The sequence below is a fragment of the Macrotis lagotis genome, chromosome 5, assembly GCF_037893015.1.
Source record: "Macrotis lagotis isolate mMagLag1 chromosome 5, bilby.v1.9.chrom.fasta, whole genome shotgun sequence".
In the NCBI taxonomy this organism is placed as follows: domain Eukaryota; kingdom Metazoa; phylum Chordata; class Mammalia; order Peramelemorphia; family Peramelidae; genus Macrotis; species Macrotis lagotis.
This window is the reverse complement of record NC_133662.1, coordinates 38,914,700-38,940,501: the sequence shown is the minus strand read 5'-3', so window position 1 is coordinate 38,940,501 and position 25,802 is coordinate 38,914,700. Positions and strand designations below refer to the sequence as shown.

Sequence of the window (25,802 nt, the reverse complement as noted above, 5' to 3'; positions counted from 1 at the left end):
TATATAGGATAAATTGGAAATAATCAGTAGATGGAAGGCATTAGCATGAAAGGTAAACTCATAAATCCCATGGGAGGATTCCTCAGAAATCCAAGAAGTTCCATTCACAGTGCTAATTAATTGGATTTTCTTTTGTTATAAAAAGTAGTGTATATAAAGTAGATACTACTTTATCTCCAATTCCTAATTACAACGACCCAAACCTTATACCTTCTTCACACATGAATTATTGCAAAGAAACCTAATTGGTACTTCTGTTCCATTCATCACCAGTGCCCTCCTATCTAAACAACTTGGATATTTTTACAAGTTAATTTCCTAATGCACTACTTTCAAAATTATTTTCTTCTTCAAATTTTTAAATGCCTCTTTCTTGTCTACAGAAAAAATTCTAACCTCAAGCTGACATTTGTCTGTGACACTGGTACTATTTTTACTTTCTTGCTTTGCCTTTCAGTCTTCTCCATCTACCCTTCATTATCTAGGCCAGTTTCCTCATTCTTCCCAAAATAAGTCCCACTAAATTCCTTTCCTTCTAAAATAAACTCCCATTGGGGGCAGCTAGGTGTTGCAGTTGGATAGAGCCCCAGCCCTGAAGTCAGGAGTACCAGAGTTCAAATCTGACCTCTGACACTTAATAATTACCTAGCTATGTGGCCTTGGGCAAGCCACTTAACCCCATTTGCCTTGCAAAATCCTAAAAAAAAAAATCTTAAAATAAACTCCCCTTAAATGTAAAAAGTCACAAACTATTTGTTTTCTTTATATTCCTAGTCTTAGTAAGTTCTGAAATTGCTAATATATTTTTGCTTATTGATTCATGTAGTGTCATTCACAGAAAATGTCCTTTTTTCTTCTATGTCATTTCTAACTAACCTTTAAGACTACTTCTCTTACCTCTTCAATGAGTCCTTCCAAGGTTGAACTTCTTTCTTAATTCCTAATCATGTTATCTCATTTTCTAACTAAATGATTTCCTTATTTTGGTTTTATTTTGTTTTTAAATAGATTTTTATCATTATATATATATATATTATTATATTTATATAATAAATATAATAAATATATATATATATGTATATATAATCTTGATTTTCTACATTCTCTCTTCCCTTCTCCCTGACTGTTATCCTTTCTGACAAAGAAGCAAAGAAAAAAGTGGGAGAGGAAATATATGCTCAATAAAATGTTTCTTGCAAGACTATGCATTTTGAGCTCCTGTGCAATGGTTGTGGAGGCAGCAGCGGCAGAGCGCGGCACGATGTCTCACACCATTTTCTTGGTACAGCCTACCAAGAGGCCAGAAGGGCGAACGTAAGCTGATTATGAATCAGTGAATGATTGCATGGAAGGAGTTTGTAAAATGTATGAAGAGCATCTGAAGAAAATGAATCCCAACAGTCCCTCCATCACATATGACATCAGTCAGTTGTTTGATTTCATTGATGATCTGGCAGATCTTAGCTGCCTTGTGTATCGAGCAGACACTCAGATATACCAGCCCTAAAACAAAGATTGGATTAAAGAGAAGATTTGTGTGCTTCTCCGTCGGCAGGCCCAAAAAGCCGGCAAATAATTCCAATGGCAGCCTTGGGGGGGATGGGGGGAGGGCTTGGAAAACAGGTTTGTACAGCATGCTGTAGCAGGGAGCTTAGTATTATAGAAGTCCTGTTTCCATTTTGTTACAATCTAGCCAAGGTCGAATGTATTAGGAGATTTTTGTCTTGTTCAATCTGAAGCCCTTGTCCCTCCTTAATTTCTTTTTCTTTTTTTTACTAAAAAGTAGCTGAAAATTTCTCTTCGGTCAGTTAGCACTTGGTTACAGTTCTTCCAGCTGTTCATATCTGCTTCATAGTTTAACCTTCTGTGTGAGGGTTTTCCAAAATTTAGTTTTGTCCTCAAAACTCAAATGTTTAATAGAGAATACAATAAGTGCTGTTTAGTTAAGCTTTCTTTGAGTATATTTTTAAAAAAACAATACTTTTTACTAGTTACAGTAGTGAATAAAAATGGCACATTGACTGAGCTATATACATCTTGTTGTTATATCATACAAGAAGCTTTTATCCTATTTTTCTGATATAGTGAGTCTCAACTATTTTATAGCTTGTAGGTTTACACCTACTACTCTAAATCTCTTGATTCCTAGTGCTGTCGTCTTTATACAATGACATCCAGTTCACATTTTTTTGTTCAAGTATTTTTGCTATGAATGAATGTCCTGGCTACTCAACTTAGAACTTTAAATATTTCAGCAGTATATAGAAAATATATAGTATCTAAGAAATGAGAGTATGTAGAAAATGAGAGAAGAGCCAACTAGCAATTAAAAAATAAGTGATACATTTATCATTTTCTTAGACAACCTGGGGAATGTCTATACTTTCAATTTACCATTCTCTTAATATCCACATTTTCCTAGTTCCCTTTTCAGACATTAGAAACTTAGGGGAACTTTCTCTAAATTCACTACATTCTTTTGACCTTAATCCTGGTCAAGTGTCAGATAGGGTCACCACAAGATAGTCAGCTTATTGAATATCTTTGTGGTAGGTCAGGATCAACAAACTATATGCTGATGAGCCAGCTAAAAATAGTTTTTATATTTTAAAGTTTTACTGTGTTAGATAATTGGTAAAGTGCCTGGGTATATAGTGAGTATTATATGTTAGCTAATATTTTAAAATGTTAAAGCATTATTAATGGAGTTGACCCTTGGTTTACCAACATATTAGGTAAATGATTTAAGAGTAAATCACTATGTGAAAGAGGTCTAGACTAATTCACATAGATCCAAGCCTTGTCGTTTTTCTTCATGAACTGAGCAAAGAACCAAAATGTATGAGTGCTTTATAGTGCTAATGTTCTGGAATTCAATGTGCTAGAGCAATGGTATCAAACTCAAATAGAACCAGATTCCTGCAAGACACATAATTGACCTAGAAAATCACAAACATTATCTGTGTTGTATTTTTTTTTCCCAATTACATTTTAATCTGGTTCTGGCCTAAGGAGTTTTTGGTACCTTTATTGCCTAATAACTTCATATTCCTGCTTGATGTTTTGCCATGGTCAATTAAAAATAAACTTGTTTAAAAAATAAAAAAAAGACTATGCATTTTTTAAATGTATGTTATTCTTACTCACCTGTATGTGTGTCATTTATCAATAATTAGATTATCAGCTCATGGGAGTAATTGTTTTCTCTTTTTGAGTCTAGCTCAGTAATGCTAGGAAGAAATAAAAAACTTTGTGAGAGAATTTGACAAACCATTATAAGGAACGACTGGCATGGAAAATTCCTCCACCAATACTGATCAGTAATTCATCTATAATTCATAAATTTAGAAATTTTCTTGATTGTATAGAGATTCATGGACTAGTCACATAGACAAGAGACAGTTCTTTTTCATTACAACTTCTTCTCTCGTCAAAGACAAACCTGAGAGACCTGTTAGAGACAATGTCATTCACATCCCAGGGGAAGTGGTGCAAAACTTCAGTCTTAATGAAGAGCAAAGCATGTTATGTTCAGTTTATTGAAGCCTATTTTAGGTTTTTCCTTTCTCATGTTTTTTTTTTCCCTTTTTCCTTAGTTCTAATTCCTGACAAATATGTAAATATGTTAAAAATTAATGTACATGTACAACTTTTACCAGACTATTTGCCACTATGGGGAAAGGGATAGGAAGAGAGGGTGAAGAAAAAATTTTAAACTCATAAATTTACAATAATCGGAAAAATAAAATCTAAAAAAAACAAACAAAATACCCCCCAAAACTTCTCTATCCACCTCATGCTGCTTCTCACTAAATACATAGTAAAATCATAATGATTCAGTGAATTAATCATCAGGAAATAGGATGTTAAAATTAAATCAGAAATATAATAATCCACACAAATTTTCTAGTGGTAGCACTGGATAACTTTTATAATTTTTTCTGTGTGTTTCATGCTGTATATAGGTCAACTTTATAAATGGGTCTAGTTTAAAGCTTGGGGAAAGGATAGAACCATGAAAGGATGGTGGTAGGGAGCCAAAATCTTCCTCTCACTGAATGAGTTTCCTTTCATGACTAGTAAATCTAGATCTATTTCTAAAAGAACAAAATTAACTGAAAGGCAAATCACTTCTATTTTAAATTATATGAATGAAGAAAGAATAATTAACATATTCTTATGAATGGAGGAAACATTACTCATTCACTGAAAATTCAATAAAAGAATCAAGAGCTTTTGCATATTACAGGATTTCTTCTACTCTACTGCAGTGTCTAAATAAAAATCTCTTACTCTGATAGAATGTTCAAGCATTGAAGAGATGTTAACTTGGACATAGGAACAAAAATACTAGAGTTTAATTTCTAACTTTTCCTGACATATCTCCCTCTACAGCTTCATATCACCTGTATAGCCTAGATGAAATCAATCTCAAAGAGATTTTAAGGAGATTTAATCATCTCTGTAAAGTGCTTTACATTTATAGATAACAGAATTCAAGCAAATAAAAAGTACATGACCCATTTATCTGGAATTTTAAAGAATAATGTATTTTCAATAATTTGTCAATTTTAGCTCATTTTGCATTTCCCCTATACAAATCCTTTGATTATGTATTTTGAGACCATAAGAAATATGATAAATTTCAATGTTCAATATTACTTGTTCCATTCAAAAATCACTTCAATATCTTGAAAGCAGGGGCCTAGAGTCATCACTGAGATTCAATCGACAATTATTTATTAGTTGCCTGCTATGTGTTTGGCACTGGGTTAGACACTAGAGACACAAAGAAAAATATAAATTAAATTAAAAAATAAAGCAACTATTGATCTCAAGGAGGTTTCTCCCTCTTTCTTGAGGAGAAGAGGAGAGGAGAGGAGAGGAGAGGAGAGCAGAGGAGAGCAGAGGAGAGCAGAGGAGAGCAGAGGAGAGCAGAGGAGAAACAGAAAAAGAAAAGAGAGACAGCAGACAGACACACACACACACACACACACAGAGAGAGAGAGACAGAGAGAGAGAGAGAGAGACAGAGAGACAGAGATACAGATCTAAACAGAGTTAGAGACAGACAGAAACAAGAGACAGTGACAGAGACAGAGACACAGATAGAGACAGAGCTGAACCTGGAGTTCTAATCTCATATGAGACCCTTACTCATGACTTTAGACAAGTCCTAGAACTTGTCTGTAAGTTTCTTCAGTTGTAAAATAAAGATGTTAATCTTTTTCCTTTCTCTGTCTCCAGTCTAGTATGATGACAGAATGAGATTATGAATGTGAAAGTGTTTTGAGAAACCTAAAGAGCATCCAAATTATTGTTAGGTATTTTTTTTTTCAGTTATGTCTAACTCTTTGTGATCCCATTTATGACTTTCTTGACAAAGATATTGTTTTTTATTTTGTTTGTTTTTGTTTTGTTTTGTCAAGACAATGGTGTTAGGTGACTTGCCCAAGGCCACACAGCTAGGCAATTACTAAGTGTCTGAGACAAAATAGGAGCATTGATGACAGCGGGTGAGGCTGAACAATTAAACTGACTTTTCCAGAACTTCAAGACTAGGATGTAGATGAGAGATAATATATATGGTATCAGTTTACATAGTAAGGGTGTGTGTGTGTGTAATAAATCTGAGTTTTGAGGATGCAACTCAGACAAGAGTCAGAGATTCAAACCAAGGCAGCATGTTGTAAAGATGAAATCTTGGACTTTTGGGGAAGAGTCAAGATAGTGGCATGATGCTCACAAGCTCCTGGGACTTTTCCCTTTTCAACATTAAATGAAGACTCTGAATAGACATTAAAACTATAGATCCCACCAAAAGAAATTTTCAACTGTAAACATCATGGAAGTTCTTCATTGAAAGTCTGTCACTTTGCGGGGAAATGGGGAAGTAAAGTTCAGCTTCCAGGGAAAGCAGGAAAGCCAGCAGAAAACGTTTAGCCACAGTGTAGTCTTAGCCATAGTGCAGTCCAAGTCCTGACAGCTTGACAACAGCATAGGTTCTGATAGCTATGTAGCAAACAAAGTCTGAAACCTAAGAAGACTGGGGCAAAAGACAGGACTAAGTTGGGAACAAATCATTGTATATGCAGAACTTGGCTATGAAGAAGGAAACAAACCTTTGCAAAGCAAGCTCCTAGGATGCATAGGCATCTCTTGTCCAATTACAAGCCAGGGATCAGACCCCAGCCCCAGCATAAAAACTTCCCATAACCAAGGATTAGAACTCAAGCAATAAAAGATGAGCAAAAAAATAAATAAATAAAGGAGCACTCAGTATAGAAAGTCACTATTCAGATAAATATGATAATAATGTCACTTCAGAAAAAAAGAAAGCAGTGAAAGATTACCTTCAGGGAAAGTCTCAAAAGAGTCTATGAGTTGGACTCAAATTCAAAAGCTCATAGAAGAGCTTAAGAAAGAATTTAAAAACCAAAGAGAGAAAGCAGAAAAATGGAAAAAAGAAATGAGTGTCATGCAGGAAAATTATGAAAAATTGACTAAAGAAAGAAACTCCTTTAAAAATAAAAATTATCAATTGGAAAAGGAATGTAACTATTCAAAAAATAAAATTGATCAACTAGACAATGAATGCAACTCAGCAAGAGTAAAATAAACCAATTGGAAAAGGAGAGAAAAGCTAACTGAAGAAAATAAAACCCTGAAAATTAGAACTGGATAAATAGAAACCAATGATCTATTCCATCAAATAAAGTATAAAAGACTGAAAAAATTGAAGAAAATATATGGTACCTTTCAGGAAAAACAAATGACCTGGAAAAATAGAATCAGAGAGATAATTTATGAATTATTGGACTAATTGAAAGCCTAGATCAAAAAGAAGAACCTGGAAAATATCTTAGAAAATTATCAGGGGGGAAAACTGTCCAAATCTGCTAGAGCAAGAAGATGAAATAAACACTGAAAGAATACCCAAAACTCCTCCAGAACGAGACCACAGGATAAAAATTTCAAATTTCATAGCCAAGTGCCAGAATTCTCAAATAAAAGAGAAAACAATGATGATAATGATGATGATGTTTGTCCTTTGTTCTCAAAGAAGACCATGACATGAGGGGAGATGATATCATGAAAAGCCCATGAATTGGGTTTGATTGAGGGGGTGCAGTGCTAAGTTACCAGTCTCATTTCCCCCTACAGAACCCTCTGGATCCAGCAGCCGGATATGAATCAGGATAACTGAAGATGGCCCTGCTTGCAAAGCAGTCAGGATTGTGACATGCCTAAGGTCACACAACTAGTATATGAGACAGGATTCTAACACCAGTCCTCCTGATTCTAAGGTCAGTACTCTATCCACTGGGCCAAGTAATTTAGATACAAAGAAAACTCAGTCAGACTTATACAGGAGTCACCAGCTTCAGCACTGAAGGAGCATAGGATGTGGATTACCCTAAGTGTATTTTGCTTAGAGGGCAAAGCACCTTGGATTATGACCAAGAATTTACTACCCTGAAAAATTCAGTATGTTTTGTCAGGGGAAAAGATGGATGCTCAATGAAATAGAGGACCTAAAAAATTTCCTGATAAAATTACCAGAACTGAACAGCGAATTAAATCTTCAAATACAAGATTCAAGAAATGCATAAAAAGGTAAACCAAAAAGGGGGGAAAACAAATGTTAGTCAAGAACATAAAATTGTGTACAACCCTGTAAGAGAAGACATAACAATCAGAACTCTTGAGTATTTTATTTCTGTTAGGATAGTTAAAGGGTTGAATATAATTGAAGTGATTAGATTTAGAAGATATGGGCATGGTTGATTTTTATCTTTCCATTGAAGAGGACCAAGGTGACATCATTACATCTGAGATAGCCCTGATGAAAAATTGGGGTATTTCCTCTAAATTGATGTGTTTTAGTTTCTTTTGACCTAATTCAATTCTATCTCACTCATAGAGCTTAATACTTTCTCTGCTGAGGGCATCCTATGCTGGACCATCTTAAACCAGTGTTCCCATAATTTACAATCAATTGTAAAGTTCTGAAGAGAGACCTTCAGAGTGTTTCAGTCCTTAGAGTACTTAGAGACTCTATAGTCAAGTATATCAGAAGTGACTTTAGGGGCAGAGGATGAGAACCTCTTTAGAAGGTTTGTGCATAAAAAGATTAGAAATTGATCCTATCTTAATCCATTCTTCAGTTAAGTTAACCATACTAAGGTTGAGGAAAAGTGTGGGGGAGAGTATGCTTGAGAAAGAGGTAAAAATGGTTCATGCTGCCTTGGCTCATGCGGACTATGTGTCCATGGAGGGGACTTGAAAAGCAAGTAAGGAATAAAATGATTATAATTTGATATGATTCCTGACTCTTGAGAAGTGTACTTCTACTGAGACAGAAGTGGGGAGGTACTTAGTGGCTATGAAGCAAAACTGCTTATCAAACAATCAAGCAAGCAATCAGTCAACCTGTGTTTGTACTTTGATAGTATCTTGAATTCATCAAGCAATTAGACAATCAATTAATCCACCTTTGATTGATGGGACTTTGATAGTACTTGTTTGATTATAATTCTTTCAATTAATGACACCAAGTGAAGAGACACAAAGCTCTATTATAGTAGAGGGAAATAAGGGAGGATATGAACATTGAGTAAATCCTATTCAATAGATTTGGTCTAGAGAGGCAATAAAGCGACATTCTCACTTAGGTTTAAAAATCTATCCTATTCTACAGGGAAGTGGGCTGTGGTGGGGAAGGGAAATAAAAAGGAAGAAAGAACAGATAAAGTGAAAGGGAAAGGTATAAGTGAAAATAAACTGAAAGTTAAAATTTAAAGCAAAATTTAAAGGTGAAAAGGAGTAAAACTTTGGTGAAGAGGAATAAGAGATAAGGTAAGAGAAATATATAAAAGGGGGAAGATAACATGGATAGAAATGCAGAATTAGTAATCTTAACTGTAAAAGTGAGTGGAATGAACTCTCCCAAAAGAAGGAAATAGAGAGCAGAATGAATTAAAATACCAGAATCCTACCATATTTTATTTACAAGAAACACATTTGAAACAGAGAGATATACACAGGGGTAAAGGTAAAAGTCTAGACCAAAATTTATTATACTTTAGGTGAAGGAGCAAAAATCCAGGGTAGCAATTATGATCTCAAATAAAGTAAAAACAAAAATCTATCTCATTAAAAGGGATAGGGAAGGAAACTACAACTTCATGAAAGACATCATAAACAATGAAGCTATATCGTTTTTAAACATGTATATATCTAGTGTTAAAGCCTTCAAATTCCTAGAGAAAAAGCTGATGAATTACAGCAAAATGAATAGACAGCAAAACTATAATAATGTGGGACCTCAACTTTTCTCTCTCAGAACTAGATAAATCTCACCACAAAACAGACAAAAAGGAAGTTAAGAAGGTGACTAAAATCTTAGGAAACTTAGATATGATAGACTTCTGAAGAAAATTGAAAGGGCATAGAAAAGAATATACCTTTTTTTCTCTGCAGGACATGGTACCTATACCAAAATTGGCCACATACTAGGACATAAAAACTTTGCAATCAAATGCAGAAAGTCAGAAATGATAAATGTATACTTTTCTGATTATGATGCAATACATGAAATAAAGTGTCATGGAAAGATGATCTAAAAATTAATTGGAAATGAAATAACTTAATTTTAAAGAATGAGTGGATCAAACAACACATCAGAGAAATAATCAAGAATTCTATCCAAGGCAGATCTGTTGTGGACAATGGTATCCAAATCCAGAGGAAGAAAAGCAAAACAAAACAAAACAAAAAATTCATACACAATCTGAATGAATACTATATTCACTTTTTAAAATTGTCTCTTCTGTATTTGTTTCCTATCTCATAGATTTATTTCTTTGCCCATAATTCTAAATCCTCAGATCAAAAATAACTAATCTGTAAGCATGTTGAACATAAATGTACATGTATAATATTCACCTGATGCTTCATCATTTAGAGGAGGGGTGGGAAGGAAGGGTAGAGAATCTCATGTAAATTAAAAATATGCACATGCATGTGGATGAATGTAAAAGATGTTCATAACATGTAGCTGGAAAAATAAAATATCATTTGAAAAAGAGATAATTTCATCCAAGAAAATGATGACAGTGGGACATAATGTCAAAGTTTTTGCAATGCAGGCAAGGCAGTTTTTAGGGGAAATTTTATAACTCTAAATGCTTATATGAATAAAATAGAGAAAAAGGAGATCAATGAATTGAGTATGCAACTAAAAACTAAAAAAAGATGAAATTCAGGCAGGATCCCCAATTAAATACCAAATTAGAAATTCTGAAAATTAAGGGAGAGTTTAATAAAATTGGAAACAAGAAAACCATTGACTGAACAAACAAAACTGATTATGAAAAAAATCAACAAAATAGATAAATCTTTGATTAATCTAATAAAAAGAGAGAAAATAATCATATTATCAGTGTCAATAATGAAAGGGGTGAACTAACCAACCACCAATGAGGTAGAAATTAAAAAGATAATTCAGTTATTTGCTGAACTGTATGCCAACAAATTTGATAACCTTAGTGAAATAGATGAATATTTACAATTACAAACTGCCCAGATTAACAGAAAAGGAAATAAAATATTTAACTCCATTTCAGAAAAGGAAATTGAAGAAACTATCACTAAACTCCCTAAGAAAAGGTCTGCAGGTCCACATGGATTTCCAAGTGAATTGCGCCATACATATAAGGAACAATTAATTACTAGTCTACATAAACTATTTTAAAAAATAGGAGAAGGAATTCAGCCAAAGACCTTTTATGACAATATGGTGCTGAAACCTAAACCAGGAAAAACCAAAGAAAAACTAATTTCTCTAATGAACACTGATACAGTAATCTTAAATATAATTTTTGCAAAAAGAGTGACATCCTATATTTAAATTCCACCTCTGACATTTATGAGCTGTGTGACCCTGAACAAATCACTTAAACTTCTCTGGAAGTCAATTTCCTCATCCATAAAATGACATCTCTACTACCTTTAAACCTACTTTTCTATGAAAAGTTAGTATGGACATGAAAAACAGGTCAGACAAAGTATTTAGTCATTCACCACAGGCAGAAAGCAACAGACAGGAGGGAAACTGATACATTGATCTGTGAGTTGGTCCAAATTGAACAGGAAAGGTTCAAATACAGAATGCAGGTCAAACAACAAGGCAGAGAATAGTCTTGAGATGTATAACTAGAAGAAGGGTACCCACAAAACAAAGTAATGCAGCTGTGATGATTGAACTCAGATGAAGGATACTCTATCCTTTGTATTATTTTAGAGCTACCTCCTTTTTGGCAATAAATGAAAACTATATAACTTTTCATACTCTTCATAAAGCCTGGTGATACAGGTCCCTAATGATAACAATATAGGGCTAGCTCATCAGGGCAACTCTCATAATGAAATCTATAGTACAGTATTTTTAGAGGTAATATAGGCTAATTCTCCTCAGCATTCTCCCCTCTCCAACTCCCCCTCCCCCACACACACTTTAGTTGATTAGGAGATTAAATGGCATTCACTGAAAAGGTAGACAGTCCAGTGAAGTTAAAAACAATTAACCCTTATTAGGAGCACTTTTAAATCCCACAAAAAAAGGTCTGAAGCTCTAGATGGAATATCAAAGCCAGAAGGGACAAGTTGGGAAAGGGTCCAAGACAAGAGAAGTACGGAGAATACATTGAGATTTCAGTCTTTCAAAATATACATATAACCAGAATATTATTGCTAAAGAACATGGTATACAACTGGATCTGCTACCTGAGAGATAGAAGTGTAATAGCATTTTGATAAGTGTAATGATGCAGAGATAGAATGGTCCTGAAAGAGGCCACTCAGGATATTTTCATTCTTATTAGTTCTACGCAAAGATGTTTAGATTTCATCTGTCAAATCTCAGTGTTGTAATGTTTACATCATTCTCTTGTTTGTGCTCCCTTCACTCAGCATCAGATCCTGTAAGTCATTCCATGTTTCCCTACAGTCCATTCATTTATGGTTCCTTGTAGAACAATAATATTCCATAGTATTCATGTACCATAGCTTATTTAGCCATTCCCCAAATGCATCAATGTACCAATCCTCCCACAATATCTCCAACATTGATCATTTTCCCTTTTTCTCATCTTGGTCAATCTGATAGGTGTGAAGTGATACCTCATTGTTTTAATTTTGCATTTCTCATGGCTGGAAGTTTTGACCATAGAAAATTCTAGCCTGAAAGGCTTCAAATGTGAAGTTGTCCATAAAAACAGGAAGGATAGAGATACCAGGTAGGAAGAGAAGGCATGTCTAGAAAAGACATAAGTTTGCAAGGTTTGTGGATTTATAAGGTTCCACAGATTTTTCAATCTATTAAAGTCCTACCTAGTAACAACTTGAAATAATCTCATTGCAAAAATTTTGTTTAAGACTTTTGTTTCAATGTTCATTAGGGAGATTGGTCTATAATTTTCTTTCTCTGTTTTGGTTCTTCCCAGTATAGGCTTCATTGGTGTCATAAAAGAAATTTGACAGAACCCCTTCTTCTCTTATTTTCAGATAGTTTATGTAAAATTGGAATTAATTGTTCCTTAAATGTTTGAAAGAATTCACTTATAAATTCAACTGGACTAGGGAATTTAGTAATGGTTTCTTCAATTTCTTCATCTGAAATGGGGCTATTTAAATATTTTATTTCCTCTTCTGTTAATCTGGGCATTTTGTGCTTTTGAAAATAGTCATCCATTTCACTCAGGTTATCAAACTTTTTGGAATATAGTTGGCAAAATAATTCCTAATTATCTTTTTAATTTCCTCTTCACTGGAGATAAATTCACCCTTTTAATTTTTGATAATGGTAATTTGTTTTTCTTTTTTTAAAAAATCAGATTAACTAAATGTCTATTTTATGACTTTATAAATAATTGCAACATTTAATTTTATTTATTGCATCAATGGTTTTCCTACTTTCAATTTTATTAATCTCCCTTGATTTTCAGAATTTCTAATATGGTATTTAAGTAGGGATCTTTAATTTGTTCTTTTTACTAGATTTTTTAGTTACATTCTCAGTTCAATGATCTCTTCTTTCTCTATTTTATTCCTATTAGCATTTAGAAATGTAAAATTTCCATAAAAACTGTTCTGATTGTATCCCATACATTTTGGCATGATATTAATATTGTTTTCTTGGTTGAAATAATTTATTATTTCTATGATTTGTTGTTTGATTCCCTTGCTCTTTAAAATTGTTATTTAGTTTCCAATTAATTTTTGATTTGTCTTTCCCTGGGTCTTTATATGTTTGATGTTTATTGCATCATGATCTGAAAAGTATGCATTTATTATTTCTACCTTTCTGCATTTGAATGTAAGATTCTGATGCCCTAGTACATGATCAGTTTTGGTATAGGTACCATGTACTGCAGAGAAAAAATATATATTCTTTTCTATTCCCATTCTATTTTCTCCAAAGATTTATCATATCTAAGTTTTGTAAGATTTTGTCCATCTTCTTAACTTCTTGTTTATTTTGTGATTAGATTTATCTAGTTTTGAGATGGAGATTGAGGTCCCCCATTATAACAGTTTTGCTTTCTATAGCTTTATAATTCATTCAGCTTATCCTCTAAGAATTTGGATTTTATAACAATTATACATATAATAATTATATAACTTAATTGCCTTTCTGGGTCTTTTAAGAAGATGAAGTTTTCTTCCTTATCCCTTTTTTATGTGATCTAGTTTTGCTTTGGCTTTGTCTGAGATCAGGATCACTATCCCTGAGTTTTTTACTTCACCTGAAGCATAATATATTTTGGTCCAGTCTTTTACCTTTACCTAGTATGTATCTCTGTTTCAAATGTGCCTCTTGAAAATAACATATTTTAGGATTGTGGTTTTTAATCCTGCTATATGTTTCCATTTTAGGGAAGAGTTCATTTCATTCAATTTACAATCAAGATTACTAATTCTTTATTTCCCGCCTTGTTATCTTTCCCTGCTGTACTTGTGTCTTTCATTTCTTCTTATTCCTCCCAAACTTTTTTTTAATTTAATTTTTTGCAAGGGAATGGGGTTAAGTGGCTTGCCCAAGGCCACACAGCTAGGTAATTATTAAGTATCTAAGGCTAGGTTTGAACTCAGGTACTACTGACTCCAGGGCCAGTGCTCTATCCATTGTACCACCTAGCCTCCCCTTCACGAAATTTTTACCACTTTCCTCTTAAACTTTTCTTTTAAATTTTAACTTTCAACTTATTTTCACTTATACCATCCCCTTCCCTTTAATATAAATCCCTTCTTCCTTTTATCTTACCCTTCCCCCCATAGTTCCCTATGAAGTAGTATAGATTCTTAAATCCAATTAGATATGGATGTTATTCCCTCTCTGGATCAAATCTATTGAATAGGATTTGCTCAGTGTTCACACCCTCCCTTATTTCCCTCTACCATAATAAGACTTTGTGCTTTCTCACCTGGTATTATTTATTTACTAATGCCTAGCTTTCTCCTTTTTATGTTTTCATTGTTTTCAAAACATAATCAATCAAACTGCACTCAAGTAAAGGTTGTTTGATTGAACCATAAACTCAAAGAACAATCAATCATTTAATTGTTTGATTCAATAGGTAATACTACCTCATAGTCACTAATTACCCTCACCTTTTCAATCTCATTAGGAATACACTTAAAAGTTTTTCTTTTTTATTGATTTTATTAATCTATTTTTATGTTGATTTATATTTATTTTTCTAAATACATATCATGAAAGGTTTTCAACATTCATTCATATGCATGTGTATATTTTTAAGTTACAAAATTTGCTTTTACCCTCCATTCCCACTTCTCTACCCTCAACAGGGACCAGTAAGATTGATATTATACATACACATTTGTTTTTTTTACAGATATTTTTACAGATTAGTCATTTTCAGTATGAGGAATTAGAATTAAAGGAGATAAATACATAAGACATAATTTTTATAAAGCTAATGTAGTGTTTATTAGATTCTGAAGGGTTTTTTGTTTTTGTTACACTTCTCAGGAGTATTGAATAAAATCAAATTATAATCACTTTATACCTTACCCTGTTTTCAGGTACCTTTCATGAACACATAATCCTCATGAGCCAAAGCTTCATACAAAGCCAAATCCTTTCATGAACAATTTGTCCCCCCAAAAGATACTCTCCCCCCTTTAGCTCAAACCCTCTTTAAAGTGTGGATTAAGATAAAATGACTCCCTAATTTTTTTATGTCCAACCCTTCTAAGAACATTCCCACCCTCTGCCCCTTTGTCAATACAAATCTCAAAGTATCTAGTAAATTAAAGTCACTTCTGATTTGATTATATATAAATCCTCTAACTACTCTAAGTACTGGGACTCTCTGAAGAGCTATCTTAAGAACTTTACAATTGATTATAAGGTATGGGAGACCCTGACACAGGATTGTCCATCAGAGAATATGCTGAGCAATATGAGGAAGACAGAATTAACATAGCTCAAAGGAAACATAAAATGCATAATTTTAGAGTAGCCACCCCAGTTTTTTACCTGGACTATTTGTATATGACCTGTTATTGAGCATTCTGATCAGCCACAGTCGGATTTGTCTGTGCTGTCTCACACATAGCGATGCCATTTTGATTTTCTTCAACAGGAGAATAAGAACCACCCCTACCGATATCCTCTCAGTACAATCTCTTCAACTATATTCAACCCTTTGAATATTTAAGAGAAAAACAATTCTCAACAGTTACAAGTGTTAGCTTCCCTTGTAGAGTTGTGTACAATTTAATGTGCTTGAGTAACATTTGCTTTCCCCCCCCCCCCTTTCCATTTACCTTTTTATATATCTCATTAGTCTTGTATTAGGAGATTGAATTCTCTGTTCAGTTCTGGTCTTTTTATCAGGAAATTTTGGAAGTCCTCTATTTCATTGAACACCCATCTTTTCCCTGTCAGAATATGCTGAATTATGCAGGGTAGCAAATTCTTGGTTGCAATCCAAGGTCCTTTGCCCTTCAAAATACCATATTCCAGGTCCTACAATCTTTCAACGTTGAAGCTGAAAAGTCCTAGATAAGTTTGATTGTTCTTACTTTGTATTTAAATTGCTTTTTTGGCTGCTTGCAGTATTTTTTTCCTTTGAGAATTTTGGAATTTCACTATGATAAGTCCTTGGAGGTTCTATCATGGGGTCTTTTTTTCTGGAGGAGTTTTATGTATTTTAAAGGCTATTTTTTATTCTTGTTCCATCAGATTTAGACATTTTTCCCTCATAATTTCTTGAAATATATTTTTCCAGTCTCTTTTTTGCTGTAGGCTTTCTGGTAGATCCATAATTCATAAATTTTCTCTCCTAGATCTATATTCCAGGTGGTTTAGTTTTCCTAAAATACACTTATTCTTTTTTCAGATTTTTCACCATTTTTACTTTGTGTGATGTAAATTTGGTGCCTCATAGATTCATTGATTTCTGTTTGTCTAATTTTTAATTTTTTAATGTTTTTTTTTCTGTTAACTTTTGTGTTTCCCTTTTCATTTGGTCAATTTTACTTTTGATGAGTTGCATTCTTTTTCCAATTGGTTGATTTGAATGTTAAATGAGTTGCATTCCTGTTCCAGTTGGTTGACTTTATTTTTTGAAGTGATACATTATTTTATAGTTGATTATTCTTATTTTTAAAGTAGTTGATTTCTTTAGTCCATTTTTTCCCATAATTTTCCTGCATGGCTCTCATTTCTTTTTTTTCATTTTTCTTCTTCCTCTCTTCTTTAGTTTTTAAATTCTTTTTTAAACTTTTCTATGAGCTTTCATATTTGAGTCCTATTCATAGACTCCTTTGAGACTTCCCACATATAAAATTTTTCATTTCCTTCTTCTTAGGTGGCATTTTTTATCATCTCTATCTGTATAATAGCTTTTTATTATTAGCATTCTTTTAGTTTTTTTGCCCATTTTGATTGTTTGGGCTCTGTTCCTGGAATATAGTATAGACCCAAGCATGTTTGTTTTTTCTGGGGCTGGAATCTGATGTTGTCTATGCAGATGTTTGTTTCCTCCTTTATGTCCAGTCTCTGCCTGTGCAGTGATTTGTTCCCAATCCAGTCCTGTCTTTACCCCAGTTTTCTGAAGGATCAGACTCTGTTTGGGATTGGAACCCTCCCTGCTGGTTTTTGAGCTAGTTGCCAGGACCTGTGCTGTTGTCTAGATGCCAAGACATCAACTGTACTGTGGCTTAAAGCCTCCGGCTGGTTTTTCATCTCTTCCTCCTAGCTGGGCTCTACTTCCCCTTTTTCTGACAAAGAGACAGACTTCACTGAAGATCCTCATGATGTCTACAGTTGAAAACTTTTTTTGATTTTGTCTTTTTATTTTTTGGTGGGATCTGTAGTTTTAATGTCTATGTAGAGACTTCATTTAATATTATTTATGGAAAAGTGCTCAGAGTTTGCTAGTTTCATGCTGCTATCTTGACTGTGTCCTGAAAGTTCAGTAAGCCAATTCTTAAAATAATCCACCTTGTCTCCTCCAGGGAATTATTACAACATATATTATCAGCCCACTGACTGCCCCCTTTTTCAGTCACCATATGATTCTCACTGATTGGTTGTATCCATAGTACCTAAAGGATGCCCCACTATAACTTATGACAGATTTTTATTCAATATACCCTGTTTTAGTGGTGGAGGCAGGAACACCTAGGTTTGAATCTTGCCTCAAACACTCATTATACTATGACTTTACACAGAATTTTAAACTTCTCTTAAGCTTGCTTTATTTATTTGTTATATTGAGAAAATTATACCTGCAGCATTTGTCTCATGAAATTGTGGTAAGGATCAAATGAGTTGATGTCTACACTTTTCCAAACATCAAAAAGACTCTATTATTATCAATTTTTAATTATTATTACTCCTATCATAAATAGCCCAATCATTTGAACATGAAAAATGTTGAATGTCCACAGACTTGATGAAGTTGTGGAATTCTTCCTTTTTTCTCACTGATATACTCTAAAATAGATTTAGTTGTTGACCTGTCAAGCATAAAAAGGCATTATTTGTCTATGTGGATCTTGGTCTCTCCTGATCCTCACAAACCTTCATTAATCTTTAAGATTCTCAGTCACATTTATAAAAGAATTATGACTCACTCAGCGTAATACAGTAATCTGTGGCAAAGTTCATTGGAAAATTGGTATCTAAAAGTGAACTTTTCTCCCTTCAGTAATTTTTCATGTAGGAAAAAAAAAAGAAAGGCTGACTTAAGCTAGCTTCTACCTGTATGATAGAAAGAGAGAGAAATATCCAGAAGGGAAGAGTAGATGACTTATAAATGATTCACAGATGGTGCTTCTATTTAGGTATTCATTTCCTCTATTATTTTAGGATACTGAGAACATAGCAATATTTGAAAGATATTGTTGAAAGATGAGGAATTTTATGAGACTTAAGAAATCCTGAGGTTTCTAGGACGTACGTATGAATTAGGGATAGAATTTTGAATTTTCTGGATGACATTTTAATTTTTAATTAAATTTATTAAAATTTTATCCTCTCAATTTTATGGTACAGTTTTAATTTCATAACTGTAAAGTTGACAGTTCAGACTATCCAGAGTTAATAGAGAAAATGAGACATGAAACTCAAAAGCAATAGCACATAGAGTTCAAAGATTGAAGATTATGATAGTTAATAATACATTTTATTGATAATTGATCAGTCAATAAAAATTAAGTGCTTACACCATACCGCTTCCTGCACTTGGCCCTGGGAATACAAAGAAAATAGTGAAAAAATCTTTACTCTCAAGGAATTTTATATTCTAACTGGGGAAAAGAAAGTTCAAATCCACCATGATACTTATTAACTATGTGACCCTGTTTGCCTCAGTTTCCTTAACTATAAAATGGGGATAACAAAACAACTATCTTGTAGGATTGTTGTGAAAATCGGATGAGATATTATTTGTAAGGTGCTTACTTAGCACCATTCTGACAAAGAAAAGGATTAATAGAAATATTTATTTTTCTCCCTCTCTCCTTTTCTCTTATATAAAAGGAATGTTTTAGTGGCTAGGGTATAAATATAGATAGATATAGCTATATAGATATTTAAAACTATATAAATATGTATGTGCATGTAAATACTTGTACACGTATATATATATATATATGTAGATGTAAATATGTTAAATATACACTCAGTTGCTTTTATGACCCTTGATTACTATGAAATCTCTCTTTACATTTAAATATGCCCACATATGTATGTATGTATGTATGTGTACTACTGTACACTTACCTATCCATAGTGCTCATAGTCAGAAAGGCTCATAAAAAAATCAAAACCTAGAATTTGTGTTTTCACATTTTTCACAAAAAAACTGCCAGGACCAGTGTCCTTCAGGATGGAGTTTTCATCAACAAAGTTTTCACCATAGACAGACAATAAATACCACTACCATTACAATAGCTGAAATCATGACTCTAGCATATAAACTCAGGAATAATTCTATGAAAATATGATCCCTAGTAACTAAATTACCTATTTCTAGGGCTCTTGGGAATGAACTTTCCTACAATTTTCAAAATTTGTCTACAAAATACTCAGAAGTAGTGACTCAGGAGCTTTTTTCAGCAGCAAAAGCAATGCCATAAATTTGAAGGATTAAGAAAGACAGACTTTAAATAAAAGGAAGCTTGCTCATTGGAAACCAGGTGTCCTAGAGACTGGTTTGAAGTTGAACATTGTTGGAATAGGATTGAGATAGAGGGAAGTAAGGGAACAAATGATTGGAGATAGGGAGTTTGTACTCCCTTTCCTGCAACAGCTTTGGCTTCACAATCACTGGGATGGGGAAAAAATGTTTGCTAACCAGATATTCTAAGAAGAATATCCATAATTAGATAAAGGTGCATTGAAGGAAGTAAATCACTAAGTTTCAAGGTCATAGTTATATTGTAGTTCTGTGTGATGCCAGGAAATGACCACCTCATATAGGCAGAAGCAAGAGAATGATTGGATTAAGTTTGCCAGGAAGTGCAGTCAAGAGTTATTGCAGAGTAGTTTTTCTTTGCCATTCACAAGGAAACACTATGGATAAGGCCACGGGGACTAGCATAAACTGAGAGTTGATTGTTATTGGCAAAAGTAGGTATCTTTTGTCTTTCCTGTTTCCTGGAACATCAATTTTTTCATTCTAGGAAGGGATACTTCAAGGGATGGGACATTCAGTTAAAAATTGTAAATCCCAATAATAAGCTCTTAGCCCCAATCTTGATAGGAAAGTTTGAGTAAACATTTGCACTTAAATCTGAAGCTCAAAAAATTTTGATTCATTTAAAGATCAGTCTTCCACTCAATGATAAGATAAAGGAATGTACTATAGGAGTCCTTTCACACCTTCACTAAGCTCCTTTACTCCTGTTTTTGATTCTGAACTGTTATAAGTTTGGCAGAAAGAGACTTTAGGAACTAACTAGCAGAATTCCTCATTTTGCAAAACATATTGTTTTGATACCTCTAGAGGTGACAATAAGGAGTGAATGGGGATTTGAAAGTCAGGGTTTTGATTCTTAAATGTAACATTATTAAGACATTTGAAAAATAACTTAAGTAACAGATTCCAAAGCAGGAATTGATCAATCAATCAGCAAAGCATTTATTAATGGAAAAAGCTAATCTTAGACGCAAAGATCATGTAAGACCTCAGAGTTCTAGTGCTTGTAATGTTACAGATCATGAAATTGAGAATCAAGGAGTAATGTACCCAAGTAAACTTCAGGAATAGAATTTTAAATTATCTCTTTCCCTTTTTACCACAGATATGTACCATACTGAAATATTTTAAATGAATTGCATAGTGGAAAATTTAAAGACAGGAATTGAAAATTGATGTTAACTAAAACCAGACAAAGCCTATTGGCAGAACTTAGTAGAATATAACAGCTTTAGTATTATCTTTAACTCCTCCCACTCATGCCAGTGAAATGGACCCTACACTTGAATGGTTTCATGTTAGGAATATATCTCTGCCAACTTTCAGTGCCTTCACCATTATTTGCCTCCCTTAAGTTTTCTCAAGGTCCTAGCTAGACTAATCTTCCTGTGATGATTTATTGACTTGATAACTATGTGTCCTTTATCAGTATTATGATGGTGATAATGGTGATGAAGAAAAACTTTTAAATATCACTTAGAAATTTGGAAAGCACTTTACTTATATTACTATATTTAATCCTCATAATACTCCTATGAGGTAGATGTTATTATTATCCCCACTTTACTGATAAGTAAACTCAAGTTGAGAAGTTAAATGACTTGTTTGGCATCAAACAGGTAGTGAGTAGCTGAGGCAAGATTTGAACTATGGTTTATTCTGCCTCCAAGTCAGTCATTATATCTCTTCCTTACCCTATTCCTATTCTAGAATTAATACAAAAAACCCCAATCTGCAAGCTTTTTAAAAAAGTGTCTACTTCATCATGGGCACTGTGTTAGAAACTGGGAGTACAAATACAAAATTAAAATAGCCCTACCAAAAATGGGATTATATTCTATAGAATAACAAGTAGACATAAAATGCCTATATAAACAATTGAACATTGAAAAAAATCTGCTGAATTAATGCACTCTGAATCACTAAGAAGTCCAAGTGTCAATTAGCCCAGAGGCATTTTAATAGGAAACAATATCTTCATCCAAATAGCAAATTTATATGCCATTTTAAGGTTGATTTATCTGACTTTTAAGGGTTAAATAATGATCTCATAAATGTGAAACAGGTTCTATAAGTAAGTGGTTATTCCCATTTTATAGATAAGAAACTAAGATAGGCACATGGTTACATAGTTAAGAGCTAAATTTAAAATTTTTCTTCTTATTCAAAGTCCAGAACTCTTGCCCTTAAAGTATGATGCATTCCATGACCTTAATAGCATTTTTCCATGGACTTCTAAGAATATAACTTTAGTCATCAAAAAGATTGGCAGATGACATTTTAATAGCATAATTCAATGTTATTTTAATAGCATAATTTGATAACTATTTTATTTAATGGTGATAGTTTAATAATATTTAGTAACATAATCTGAGTCATGATCGAATACAATTTTTGAGTTGGTGGAGGCCTTGCTGACATCTTTTAAATCACATCACAAAAGAGCATCTTAGATAAATTTGCATGTAAATTCATTTATGCCCAAACTTTGCCATGGTCTAAGGGAAGAAAGAAACAAATACCTTCTGAAGTCCTTTTCCTGGCACTTTTCCACAGGGTTGGAGAATCATAGAAATCAGTTCTAGAACAGTAAAATAATTAAAAGAATATTGAGTATTAACCGTATTAACCCCCACATTGGTAGATGGTGAACTGAAGTTCTAGACATAATTTTGTTCTCTCACAGACAAACAGGAGTTCTATCATTTTAGCATTTTATTTGCTCTGATACTCAGACTAGAGATGAATTGTTTAAAGTAGAAATGGAGTGGAGGAGGAAGAATTTTTGTTCCCTGTCTTTTAAAACTGTGTGCTAGTGGGTAGGGAAGAGAACACATAGACAGCTATCATAAAAGAAGTAAATCCATTTACAAAGTGTTAGATTGAGTAATTTATTAATAAAGCATTAATTAGATAGAATGCATTCACTTATTCAGTGAATCTGTTACAGATTAAACCTCAGAGTAAATCTCCTTTATTTAATTTTGGAAAGAGGGAATTGGACATCTGTGAGCTGTAAACTATTAATATATTTCAGGTCAAAAGACCTTTGATTCTTGACAGGTCATCTAAAGCAGCAATGCTCCAGTGTGCATATGAATCACATTCAGAGAGGCTTCAGATTTTAAAATTACTTTGGGATCAGCACCAATCTTTATCAGTCAGATCTCTCTTTTAAATTCTACTTTATTTCATGTCATCTCGTTCCCCATTTTTTTCTTCCCTATACGGTAAAATGTATGTGGTATCTGGTACTAAAAAGACATGTTTCAGGTCAGCACTGGGGATGCTGATTCAGAAGGAAGAGAACTTCAGAGTGGAGATAGCGTTAAACCATTACCTCAGCATGACTTACCTCATACTGTGAGAAGATGAAAATTTTTTTAGATGAAGAAAAGTTTTGGCTGGTGACCATTCAGGGTCATTATGGAGGAGAATGAATATCTCTGGCAGAATAAAAGAGGTCATCCAGGGCTAATTTCAAGTTCTAGAATTGAAATTGCCCAATGTCAATTCTCTTTGCTCTTTCCCTAGGTGAAACTGCTTCTTGCATTTCTTCTGAAACAAATTCAAACCAGTTTTCTTGAAATCATTTAATTTAAAGGTTATTGACTTGTTGTCCATACATAGTTTTCAGGATGTCCATAAACTAGGAAGGGAAGTATATATACATATATATATATATATATATATATATATATACATACACATATGTACATATATACATATATATGTATATATACATATATATCCATCTATCTATACACATACATTTATAATATATAGCTTTCTTTATAATCCTATTTTATTCTATAAACATTTTTAAAACACGCATCATAAAGATCCATATGTTTCACAAAACCAACAAAGGGAGTCCATGATGTAAATGCAAAAATCATTAGAAACTCCTGATTTTAGTCCAAGTCTTTCATTTTAACTGACATCCAGGTGTGAAATGAGTTGCTCAAGGCCACGCAATAATTTAGTGGAAGATCTTGCTACTAAAACCCAGATTGCCTGTTTCTATTAGTGAACTCTGTGTGTACCCACATCCATACACATACAAATACATACATTTATACATATATATGTATATATACATATATTCACACATATATATCCTATGAAATGAATAAAACAATAAAAATCCCCTAAATATTTAGTGCAAATCTCACAGAAGTTTGTTCTGATGCTTTTTTCCTTTATTGTATCTCTCCAAAAGTTAGTAACCAATAGCAGTGGTTAGATACAAAAAAAAGCAAAAAACCCCCAAATGATAATGCATTTTTATTTTGAATGTAAACTCCTTGATAGCAGAGACTATTTAATGCTTATCTTTTTATTCCTTACATTGACTTCAGTAGATATTTAATGGATGTTTATTAATTGATGATTGTTCATTTGTCAGAAATTTTAATAGTAGTAGAATATAAACCTCCTGAAAAAAGAACCAATTTATTTATATCTCTGAACCCTAAGTTATTGTCCCATATTAGACTATTTTTAAATACGTGTTGAATTGATCTGAACTGCATTTCCCTTTCCTGGGCTATTTCACTTGGAAAATCACTACTCTACCTTGCTTCATTTAATTCTAAACATTCTTTTTCTTTCCTGCCATTGGATTCCTTTGACTTTCTGTCATAAAATTCAGGGAAGGAAATGGCAAAAAACATAAATGATTTACATGGTTAATCTTGTCTTTCTTCTCAATCTGTTTCATGAAACAAGCCAGATTAGCATCTGTTGGCCTCAAGACTTAAAACTCCTTCAAGACATAACCGAATATATCCACCTCCACACTAATTTTTTGCTGTGACTGTGAATTTCTAAGATATAGGAATAGTAATAATTAAAGTTTATAATTCATGTTTTCATTTCTAGGGAAGGGATCAAGAAAATGTTCTCATCAACCTAAAGAATGTATAGATTGGTGAGCCTTTGGAATTTTTGAAAGTCTCTTAAAAGTTGACTAATTGATATTTGATGAGCTGATTGTCTTCCACTGTTAGATAAAGGAAAATAATAGGACAAATTATACCTCTTCAATCTTTCCTTTGGTCCAAAGGAATTGAGAGATTACATAGTTTCTAGGGAAAGAAAATATATATGAGTGAGATTTCCATGGATGGAATACCTAATTTTAGGAGCCATTATTGGCTGCCTTAGGCAAGGCAGAAGAATGTGGGAACTGCAGAGTTCTTGGATAATAATGAGCTCCTGATACAATTAGTAGAATGCCAGAGGTATATCATCTCACAACTACATGGTAGCCTTGGAAAGGGTAACAAGATAACCAAGTAAAACTATGGAGGGTTGCTTCTCCAATAACCCCAAGACCTGCAGACCTGGAATTTGTTCTTTTTGTCAGTCGAGAGCAATTTCATAGGAATGACATAATATCATATTCTAGATTGGAATATAATAGAGAAGAATTCAAATTTTAAGAATTAAGCATCAAACCATTTATCAAAAGAAAGGGAATTTCCTATTTAATATTAATGCTTTTGAGAGAGGATGATCTTGTACATGATTCTTCCATACTTAGAAAAAACAGCAATAAGGGACTAAGTCATCATGTGGGGGAGCAAGAGATATAGATGATTCATTCCTCTGTTATTCCTGAGTGTTATTGAGATGATGTGGACCAGATGAGAAGGTACTCATCAATTGCCAGAATGTACTGACCAGGAAGTTGCCAACAATAACCTTAATTATATTTTATTTCTGAATGGAATATAAGCCACAATGTATCAGTACAAGTCTGGAGTGCTTTAGAGCCTGTAAGAAATAAGATTTGAGTTGATTATTTACAAGCTAGTATGAGGAATGTTTTGCTTGTTAACTTTATTTGGAAAATGTTCTTGACATTTTTCTATATTCTCTTGGAGTATATAGGAAAGACTATCCTATACTCAGTAGATACACTGTAACACATTTACATTATGAATTGTAGTCTGAGATTTCATACCTTGAATTCTGGCTGAGGATATAATGAACCAAAAAGAGTTGGTGATGTGGGGAGCAACCTACATAGTTGAGTCTATTTTGTATAAGCCTAAG

General features: G+C 33.3%; 1 pseudogene; it reads left to right on the top strand.

The window, feature by feature from the left end:
- The first annotated feature begins 1,261 nt into the window (after positions 1–1,261).
- Positions 1,262–1,576, top strand: LOC141489675 (enhancer of rudimentary homolog pseudogene; annotated as a pseudogene).
- Positions 1,577–25,802: the final 24,226 nt, after the last annotated feature.